The sequence below is a fragment of the Cupressus sempervirens genome, chromosome 11 (genome assembly GCF_028749045.1).
Source record: "Cupressus sempervirens isolate cs-2001-9-10 chromosome 11, ASM2874904v1, whole genome shotgun sequence".
Classification (NCBI taxonomy): Eukaryota; Viridiplantae; Streptophyta; class Pinopsida; order Cupressales; family Cupressaceae; genus Cupressus; species Cupressus sempervirens.
The window spans coordinates 433,678,472-433,689,313 of record NC_143128.1 but is presented as its reverse complement, the minus strand read 5'-3'; positions in this window follow the sequence as shown (position 1 = coordinate 433,689,313).

Here is a 10,842-nt window from a genome sequence, read left to right as displayed (position 1 = left end):
AGTTCAGTGGGTGGCCTCCTTGAGGCCTAGGATGGGAGGTGAGCCTCCATGGTTCCCCTTTCTTGTCTCTCTATTGCAAGTTATTTTTGAAGATATTGGAAACTTGGAGTTTCATGTAACCCTTCCATGGCATAGGATAAGAAGACACTATTGTATTTTATTAAGTAGAGAGAAAATCTACCTTGTTATGTGTTTATATTTGTAATTGAAAAAGTGTTGTTTGTTCCATTGCACTTGTCAAAAGAGAATATTATTCATCTATGTATTATGGAATAGGTATTTCCATTGTGTGTAATATGATATATTGGTTCACCACCTTATATTCAAGTTGATAAGTGTGTAATATGGAAGAAATGGAAGGACTTTGATAAAGAATTTTGTTGAGTTGTTATTAAAGTTTCATTCTCTTAGGTAGGATTGCATTGAAGAAAAATAATTAGGGTCAAGAATAGGAGATTATACTTCTCTTATTCTTATTTCCTATAATCTCATTTGAATAATTTAGATGTAATTGTGTTCAATCTTGATTCATATTGCATGTACTTCTAATTCATAGGGAATTCGTAGTCATGAAGGAGATATCAATAATAAAATTAGAGTATATGATGTTTATAAAATTATATGCAAATATTTCATTGTCTCGTAAATCAGTATCTTGCAATTTTAATCTTGATAGTAATGCTATAGTTATTATGTAGTAAACATTAGAATGCATTATATAGAAAAAACATTAGAATAAAAAATGTAATGTTCAATATATAACAACTTAATCATAAAACAACCACAAGTAAATTGTGTAAGAACCAAGTAATTAAGCAACTTGAAAAAAAGAAGTGCCTGTAGATGCATATTTAGTCTTTGGAAAATGTATGGCATTACAAAAAGTCTCTCCAAAAAAAATTACAGTCAATAGAATATTAATATTTGAATAAAATAAGCATATTGTACCCCTAGTAATATAAAAATATATCAGTCAACTTTCATAATAATGGGGGCTATTCAAGAAGTAAACAAAAAATAAAAATTATATGGATGTATGGTTGGAAGAAAGTACTACAACCAATCAACAATAAATACATTAAAAATAAATAAAAAATAAATTAAAAAATAAATTAATTAAAAATTATATATATATATATATATATATATATATATATATATATATATATATATATATATATATATATATATATATATATATATATATATATATATATATATATATATATATATTACATATTGTGCCATCCCATGGACATGACCTGATCATTACTCATGGCAGGTGAATGTTTTAAAAAATATATATAATATCCATTTTAGGAGGCGACTTGTACATCTTTCTTGTCATGGTGGTTGAAAGAATTTTTTTTTTAAATTTAAAAAAAAGACAAAAAGTAGGGGGAAAGTCAACCCCTTTCCACCTTTCTACTAGGCGGCCATACTTAGTAAGGGGGGTGGTGGGGGTGGTATTAATGAATTCTCGCACCTTAGAATGATACACCTCCCTCCCTCTTCCTTCCCATGTGGGAAGAGGGAGGGAAAAAGGGAGGGTTAGGTGATAGGGGGGTAAGGGTAGTTAGGTAGGTAAGAAAATAGTTAGCTTTAAATTTAAATTTAAATTTGTTTGACTTTTTTGTGTGTGCATTGCTAAAGTAGTAAAGGGGGTCAGTTTTAGAGGTAGAGGTAGGTTAGGTTATAATTGTTTAAAGTTTTTTTCTTTTTTTCTTAAATTATTTTATTTGAATTTTGAATATGGGGAAAAATGTAGGTATAGGGTATGGAAAATGTGTGGGGTAGTTTGTTTTAATGTTTATTTTTTTAGTATTTATTTTTGTAAAGGTGTATTAAGAGTTAGTTTTTAAAAGAAATTTAGTTTGTTGTTTCATTTTATTATTATTATTTTTAAAGAAAAATATGTATGTATATAAATTGTATTAAATTAGGAAAAGATAATTATTTGTTTTTAAAAAGAGAATATATATATATATATATATATAATGATTATAGTTTTTTTTTAATATATTAAAAGGTGTAAGTTAGTATAGTTTAGGGATTAATATATTCTAATTATAGTTTTTTTTTTAAAGTATGTTAAAGAGTGTAAGTTTGCATAGTTAAGGATTAATATATTTTGGAAAGTCTAATATATATATATATATATTTATTTTAGATTATGTTATTGGGGGGCATAGGTAAGATTGGTAGATAGGTAAACTTAAATTTTAATAGGATTACATTAGTTAATGATTTTATTTATTATTTAAGTTATGGTTAGATAAAGATTAAGCTAGGATATAGTAAAAAGAAAAATAAATATTGGTAAATGGAATTTATTTAAGGGTAGTTATAAATTGTAAAATTAATTTAGTTTACTAAAGAATCTAAAATTATCTCTTTAATTACTTATGTAGTAAATAGTTAAACAAGTAATAACTCAAAAACAAACTCTTCTACTATGTTTTCCTTTTAAAACATAGTTAACATTTCTTTACAATTAAATTTCAGTTTTAATAATTAGTTTGGGAGGTAGTTATAATTTGTAAAATTCATTTAGTTTACTAAAGAGTCTAATAATATCTATATTTGATTTTATAATATGTATATTTTTTAATGTTGAGCATATTTTCAATTCATATAATTGTTTATAATTTATAGACATGTAAAGAGGAAAAAAGAGAATCAATTTAAATAAATAATAATAGAGACCTAGTAGTAGTGCATACTCAAATGATTAGAGTTAATAAAAGAAAAGATAGATAGTAAGAAGTTCATCAAAGAGGAATATAATTTTTGCATCTAAATGAAGTGGAAAACAACTAGGGTAATCATAAAACATCTTCACATCGCTATACCCTAGAACCATTGACTCAAGAAATTGAATTTCACATGCACTGTGAAGTATCTTAGTCAAGAGCATCGAAGGTGAAGGGTTATCATCCAAAATACAATTTTCACTTAGTATTGCACACATTGATAGTCAACCCGACAACCTACCATAGAAAACTTGAATCTAGATTTCGAACGGCTCAATCTTTGTTCCATTAGGTAACTTTAACATCTCCAAGTGTAGACTATGTATCTCATTATCTAATAAAAAATTCAAATCAGTTGGCAATATATGAATCTTTGACATAATCCTATAACCTTAGAATGCAACTTATACACATTCAGTCATAATGTGTACCATTAAAAATTAACCACAACCTAATATGAGTGTAAACCCTTTCAAATTAAACATCAAGTCATTCGACTAAATCATAAACATTAACGTATCTTTCAAAAAAAAAAATAGTAGTGTTTTTGCCTTGTTGAGTTTTGGGCATGACATTCTGGTATTAGAGCTTTTGGTTACGAAACTAGGAGCCTAATCCATTATGTCTAACCTATGAACTGCAACCTTATATAGGATGCCCACAATCACTCGTAATGGTCGACAAGGGGCTAGAGCTCCTAGAGCAAACCAAGCAAGTCAAGAGGAGTCAGGGCAGAATGTGGGAGGACCCCCACTGGGGCAACCTCCAAACTTTGATGAGGTTGTGAATGCTATTTGGGTTAGTACAATAGAGGTTACCACCTATCATTTCATAGCCAGGACAACAGGATGTAGAGAGGCATGGGGTCAATATCAGGGAAAGGAGTAGAAGTCGCCCAACCAGACTTGTAGAAGATCAGGGGGAAGCATCAATACACTAGATAGAGCCACCCCCCTATATTAGAGCGAGCACTAGTGAGAGTACCTTGAGATATTGGAGATGCAATTAGTGAGTTACTACGAGTCAAGCCACCATATTCATTGGTACCACAGATGGCACATGTGTAGAGGCATGGCTATAGAGTTTGTAGAGGTGTTTTGGATTATACACCCACGGGTGCAATCTGAAGGCACGACTAGCCATACACTTGTTACAAGAGGATGCCTACACTTGGTGGTAGCAGGAGGAGACCATAGGGAGAGTAGACATAGAGACACTCACATGGGAGTCCTTTGTGGACCGTTTTAGAGACAAATATTTGTCAGAGCACTTTAGACAGAGGCAAGTTGAGGAGTTCTATGATCTTCAGCAGAGGGGTTTTACAGTGGCCTAGTATGAGAGCAGGTTCTTGGAGCTACTTCCTTATGTGCAGTACATGAGAGATGAGAAGCTACACATCCATTAGTTCATTAAGGGACTTAACTTATCACTCTAGGGATCAGTGCAGCTAGCATTTTTTGCCACTTTCAAAGAGATAGTTGAGACAACATTGGTTACTGAGGACATTTGTACTAGATAGGAATCTTGGGATAGGTCCCATAACCAAAACCCCTCCCAACAGCCAACACAATAGAAACCCTCTTGGAAGGGTAATTAGGGTCATTCAGCGGGGTCCTCAAAGGCCTCACAAGCACAGAAGAAAGGCCAATAGGACACTAGGTAGAGATCTTCTCAGGGTTATCAGGGTTGTACACCCAAACAGTGGCAGTCACAGGGCCCTAGGCCTAATCAGAGGCCACAGACCTTGTATACATAGTTAGCTGGGACTCAACAATCCTCTAGGGGAAACTTTAGTAGATCTCATAGGATCGGGGGTCAATAGCAATCTAACCATAGAGAGTGCAGATTCAGACCCATGGGCCATGTTATGCTTGCGATGGTATGGGTCATATTGTGAGAGAGTGTCCATAGGGTCCCACAACAGGCAGTTAGCAAGGAACCACCTTAGAGCCTACAATAGGTGACATGGGAAAATCCAATAGGGTGTTTTTAGTAGTTGATAATTGCTCAACCAAGCATTAGACCATAGTGATTGAGGCTGTAGGTGCAGTCAAATGAACAGGTAGCCTTGGAGCCCATTCACATATTGGCTCAACAAACCCTCTCACTTCAAGGCAGAGAGCTAGACCAAGTTAGAGTCTAGTGGGACTATTATGGTCATGACATCATGGGAGGATGCAACACAAATGAGAGCATAGTACCCCTATCTTTTGATGAGCTCCAAGAGGAAGTTCATGCCTAAGGGAGGAGGATATGAGACCTCACCCTTACCCATCATAGCATAGATACTACATTTCTATTTTGTTGCTTAGGATTGGATATCTCAACATATATTTGATACTTGATGGACCATAAATTTTGCTACTTATCTGATGATATTTACCATGTGATTTTCCATTATGATATGTATTGGAACTTAATTGGCATAGTGGATGAATTAATGGATATTTACTTAGTACTTTATTATTATGATAGAAAATGGAATTATGATGTGATTCAAATACTTGATTTGATCTTGTTAGGAAAGTTAGTAATATGTAGGTTTTTGAGGTTTAATGATTAAATGCTTTATATGTAAATGATGGAGAATAGGAAGTTAATAATGAAATGTGTTATATGTGAATGGTAGAATAATGAAACTATCATGTATCTTTACTTTCATATGCATTTTATATGTGACTTTTCATTGGACTACTGATGCTCGAGTTTAGTCTGCAGAAAAGGAACCATGGAAACATAACGGGAAAAAAAGGTATAAACACATGTTAATATGACACTACCAAGGTGAATCTTTGGAAGATTTGTAAACCTCGTTGTGATGTGTTATTTTATAAATTTGAGATGTATGTGTATAATATGTATTTCATGAGTAGATTCAGAACATGTCATGTGTGATGTATGGTGAAATTTTGTGTGTCACTTGACACTTGTACTCGTTATGTGGAAATGACATGTACTCTAAAGATGGATAATGTAGCCATCTTATCTCAAGTTAAATTTCTTAATTAAAAATTAGATTTAATTTCCTTGATTTAGTAAGGGAAACAAGGGTTACCCCATAAGAAATTTGGAATTGGACTTTACCTAGCATTGTGAGGGCCAAAAGTAGCTCTAAGATGAATTTGTGATGAAAATAAACTCTACCCATGTTAATACTTTATGTTAGGGGGCTAATAGTGACCACTAGGGTGCCTAGAAGACCTAGGAAACAAAAAAAAAATTCATTTAATATTGAATCCAAAGATGGGAGTCATATATAGGGGCATGGCCAAACTAGAAACCCACTTGCCCACTCCATAACTTTAGAGACATTTAGGGTTTGGAGGAAGAGGAAAATGAGCTCTACAACAACTTTCATTTGCCATTGCTTGGAATGAGGTTGGTATCCATGATCCATAGTTTTTTCTTCATTGCATTGTAGATTTGATATAGTTTTCTTCATTACATTGTGGATTTGATATGGTGTAGATGTGGTTTTGTGAAGAATCTTATTTTATGTGTGTTGAATGTGAGAAATTCTATGTGATTTCTACCTTGAATCTTGTTTTGTACATGTTGTTTGTTTGTGTAAATGGGTGTGAAGCATTACTCACCCTTGGGAGGAAAGAGATGCTTGGGTGAAGGGGTTAGTTGGGCTCACCCTTGTAGTTGAGAAACTCTCCCATGTGAGGAGATGATTTTGATGTTTTTCAGTTGTGTATGGACTTCACGATTACTTACATTTTTGGGAGGTATAAGAAGGTGTACGAAGAGGGAAGATATTGCTAAGCCTTGAGAGGGCATGGTACTTATGGGATTATGTGAATAAATGAGATTCTTGGATTTAAATTCTCCTCATGGTGAGAGCCCACCTTCACCCTATATCTTGATTCTATGGAAGAATCTATGTGCAAGCCTTGGGATGGGTTGTATTATGTTGTGTTGAATTGTGTAATTATAGTTTGCATGATATGTGAATGTGAAGTTGTGCAACTATTTGTGCCTTATTTCTCCAAGCTTGGTGGGTGGCCTCCTTGAGGCCTAGGATGGGAGATGAGCCTCCATGGTTCCCCTTTCTTGTCTCTCTATTGTAGGTTATTCTTGAAGATATTGGAAACTTGGAGTTTCATGTAACCCTTCCATGGCATAGGATAAGAAGACACTATTGTATTGTATTGAGTAGAGAGAAAATATACCTTGTTATGTGTTTATATTTGTAATTGAAAAATTGTTGTTTGTTCCATTTCACTTGTCAAAAGAGAATATGATTCATCTATGTATTATGGAATAGGTATTTTCATTGTGTGTAATATGATATATTGGTTCACCACCTTATGTTCAAGTTGATAAGTGTGTAATATGGAAGAAATGGAAGGACTTTGATAAAGAATTTTGTTGAGTTGTTATTAAAGTTGCATTCTCTTAGGAAGGATTGCATTGAAGGAAAAGAATTAGAGTCAAGAATAGGAGATTATACTTCCGTTATTCTTATTTCCTATAATCTCATTTGAATAATTTAGATGTAATTGTGTTCAATCTTGATTAATATTGCATGTGGATTTTTGCTTCTAATTCATAGGGAATTCGTAGTCATGAAGGAGATATCAATAATAAAATTAGAGTATATGATGTTCATAAAATTATATGCAAAGATTTCATTGTGTCTCCTAAATTAGTATCTTGTAATTTTAATCTTGATAGTGATGGTATAGTTATTATGTAGTAAACATTAAAGTGCATTATATAGAAAAAACATTAGAATACAAAATGTAATGTTCAATATATAACAGCTCAATCATAAAACAACCATAAGTAAATTGTGTAAGAACCAAGTAATGAAGCAACTTGAAAAAAAGAAGTGCCTATAGATGCATATTTAGTCTCTGGATAATGTATGGCATTACACAAAGTCTCTCCAAAAAAAATTGCAGTCAATAGAACATTAAAATTTGAATAAAATAAGCATATTGTACCCCTAGTAATATAAAAATGTATCAGTCAACTTTCATAATAATGGGGGCTATCCAAGAAGTAAACAAAAAAAAAATATAATTATATGGATGTATGATTGGAAGACAATACTATAACTAATCAACAATAAATACATCTATATATATATATATATATATATATATATATATATATATATATATATATATATATATATATATATATATATATATATATATATATATATATATATATATATATATATATATATATATATATAATAAAAATAAAAAATAAAAAATAAAATAAAAAATTATTACATATTCTGTCATCCCATGGATGTGACCTGATCATTACTCATGGCAGGTGAATGTTATAAAAATTATATATCTTATCCATCTTAAGAGGCGGCTATATATCTTTCTTGTCATGGTGATTGAAAGAAGTTTTTTAATAATTTTTTTATAAAAAAAGGAAAAAGTAGGGGGAAAGTCAACCGGTGTTATTAATGAATTCTAGTGCCTCAAAATGGTATGCCTCCCTCCCTCCTCCTTCCCACGTGGGAAGAGAGAGGGAAAAAGTTAGCGCTAGGTGATAGGGGGGTAAGGGTAGTTAGGTAGATAAGAAAATAGTTAGTTTTAAATTTAAATTTAAATTTGTTTGACTTTTTTTTTGTGTGTGCATTGCTAAAGTAGTAAGGGGGTAGTTTTTAGGGGTAGAGGTAGGTTAGGTTATAAATGTTTAAAGTTTGAATTTTTAAAATTATTTTATTTAAATTTTGAATATGGGGAAAAATGTAGGTATAGGGTATGGAAAAGGTGTCGGGTAGTTTGTTTTAATTTTTATTTTTTTTAGTATTTATTTTTGTAAAGGGGTATTAAGAGTTAGTTATTAAAAGAAATTTAGTTTCTTGTTTCATTTTTTTAATTTTTTAAAGAAAATAAATATATATGTATATAAATTGTATTAAATTAGGAAAAGATAATTAGTTGTTTTTTTGTAAAAGATAAATGTTGGGCGATCATTATGCATGAGGTCAATAGTAGGAATCCATTGCACAATTCCTCTCTTGAAAAGCTAATCTTTTGGTGATCAACTTAAAGTTCAATATTTGTCTTGTGACGTACTAAAATCTGCTCAGTTGAAGATAAATGTGTTTGTTCACGAGGAGGCCTTTGCTAGTTTTGTTATGATCTTGGAATGAAATGAAATCTGTTAGCTGTCTCAAAATAACACACAAAAGAACAATGTTTTTGTATTTTCTATTTTTCAATGACTGCAATCTAACAATACTACTAAAATGGGTTCCTATTCTAACAAGGGGTTAGCAAAGAAAATAACGAAACTGAAAGCAAATAACATGAAATTAAAATAACTTGAAATTGAAATCCTAAATAGACATAAGCTACAGAAAACAACATGCTACGAGTTAAACTTTCGAAAAAATTGGTAGGAAAGCAATGAAAATAGGAGTAGTGCTTCCTAGAATCCATTGATGCAATCGTCAGTGAGAAACTTTAACAATTGTATGATATTTCACCTTTCATCAAATTGCAAGGCCACGGAAAGTGCAATCATGCAAGACAAAAGGCTATGGAGGCACAATTTGGTGATCTCTTCTCAAGCTCATTACGTCAGCGAAATTCATAAATTTGTAGCAAACACTAGAACTAAAAGATCGCACAACTAGAAACAACGCAATAAACCTTTTGGCTCAATCACAATCTCATGAATAGAATTCACAAAACAATGACACATTTAGGTAAGAATCACTACACTCCAAATGCGAGCACCAAAAGCATAATTTTATTGCATAATAGCAGTGACCCTTGTTACATATTATAGTGGGGTATTTATAAAAAATCGTCTCCTCAATTTGTGTTGAGAGTGAGAGATATCTTCATGCAATAAAATGCTTCTAAAATATTAAAGCAAACTAAATATATACAAACTAACAATTAATTTGGTGCTTAGAGGGACTCCATCCATATTTTATTCATTAATTGGATGCATGAGCCCTTTACATGTCAAAAACAAAGAAAATATGAGAGAGAAAGTAGGAGGAAGCCTTCAATCGAAGTAGGAGTGTCTAGATGTACCAAAAATAGAAGCTAGTCCTTTACTAGGCGTGTGTCGAAGTTAAACTGCCGTTAGAATCCGTTCCTAATGCATGGAAAGCAATATTTTTGGAATAAGAAGTTAACTGTTGGTGCACCTCTAAATTGCGGAGTTGCGGACCTGCGTACCTACAAACCTGTGCACCTACGGACCTTGATAGGGTCAAAATCTCTAAATTTTACTGAGTGTCAAAATTGAAATTCTAGCATCTGGGTTTTGTTTTTCTTCATCCCAAAGCTATTTTTGGATGTTTGCCCTTGAATTTCTCTATCATCTTAGCAATCTTAGCTGCATCTGGAAGAACAAAAGCCTCATACTTGTCTTTTACCTTTTTCAGTAATTGTCTACCTCAATCTGGGTGTCAGCAAAATCCCTGAGTTTGGTATCCAATTCTAATAAGGCTTCTTCTATCCTGAAGGCTTGTTAGATTTCCTCATCATCAACAACCTCCACAAAAATCTTCTTGAAATTCTCCACTACTGTCTCTATAGGTAACAACTTTTCTCGTTCCTCATCTTCAAAAATATCCAAGCATGCATCACTATAATGTCTCTCTGCTTCCAAAATTCACTCTCAGGCTTGGTCCTTGAGCCAATGAATCTCCTCATGTAATGTCTCCATTACTTTATTGCTATCTGCTATTTTCTCTATCCAGTCATCAATCATGTCTAATTCTTCTCTAGTATATACATCAATCAAAACCTGATATCTTTGGCCTTTTATGGCTTATAGAGTTTGCAAATCCTTACTCCAGGCCCGTACCTCATCTATGATACTGAAGTCCTGCTTCAAAATTGCCACGATCTTATTCATGTTCTCTTATGTAGCATGCAGTAACTTCAAATTCCCTATGATAATTGTAACATCTTTCTTCTCAAAACTTTCTCACCACTCCTGACAAGCCTTCAAAAATGGGTCTAATTGTACACCTCCCCCTTCTCTAAGTACAATGTTCAAAGTCTGCTTAGGTTGTTTAGGATCAAGAGGACCAACGACTTTGGCTAGATATCCCTTTAGGATCTCAACTTGCCTCGAAGTTCTT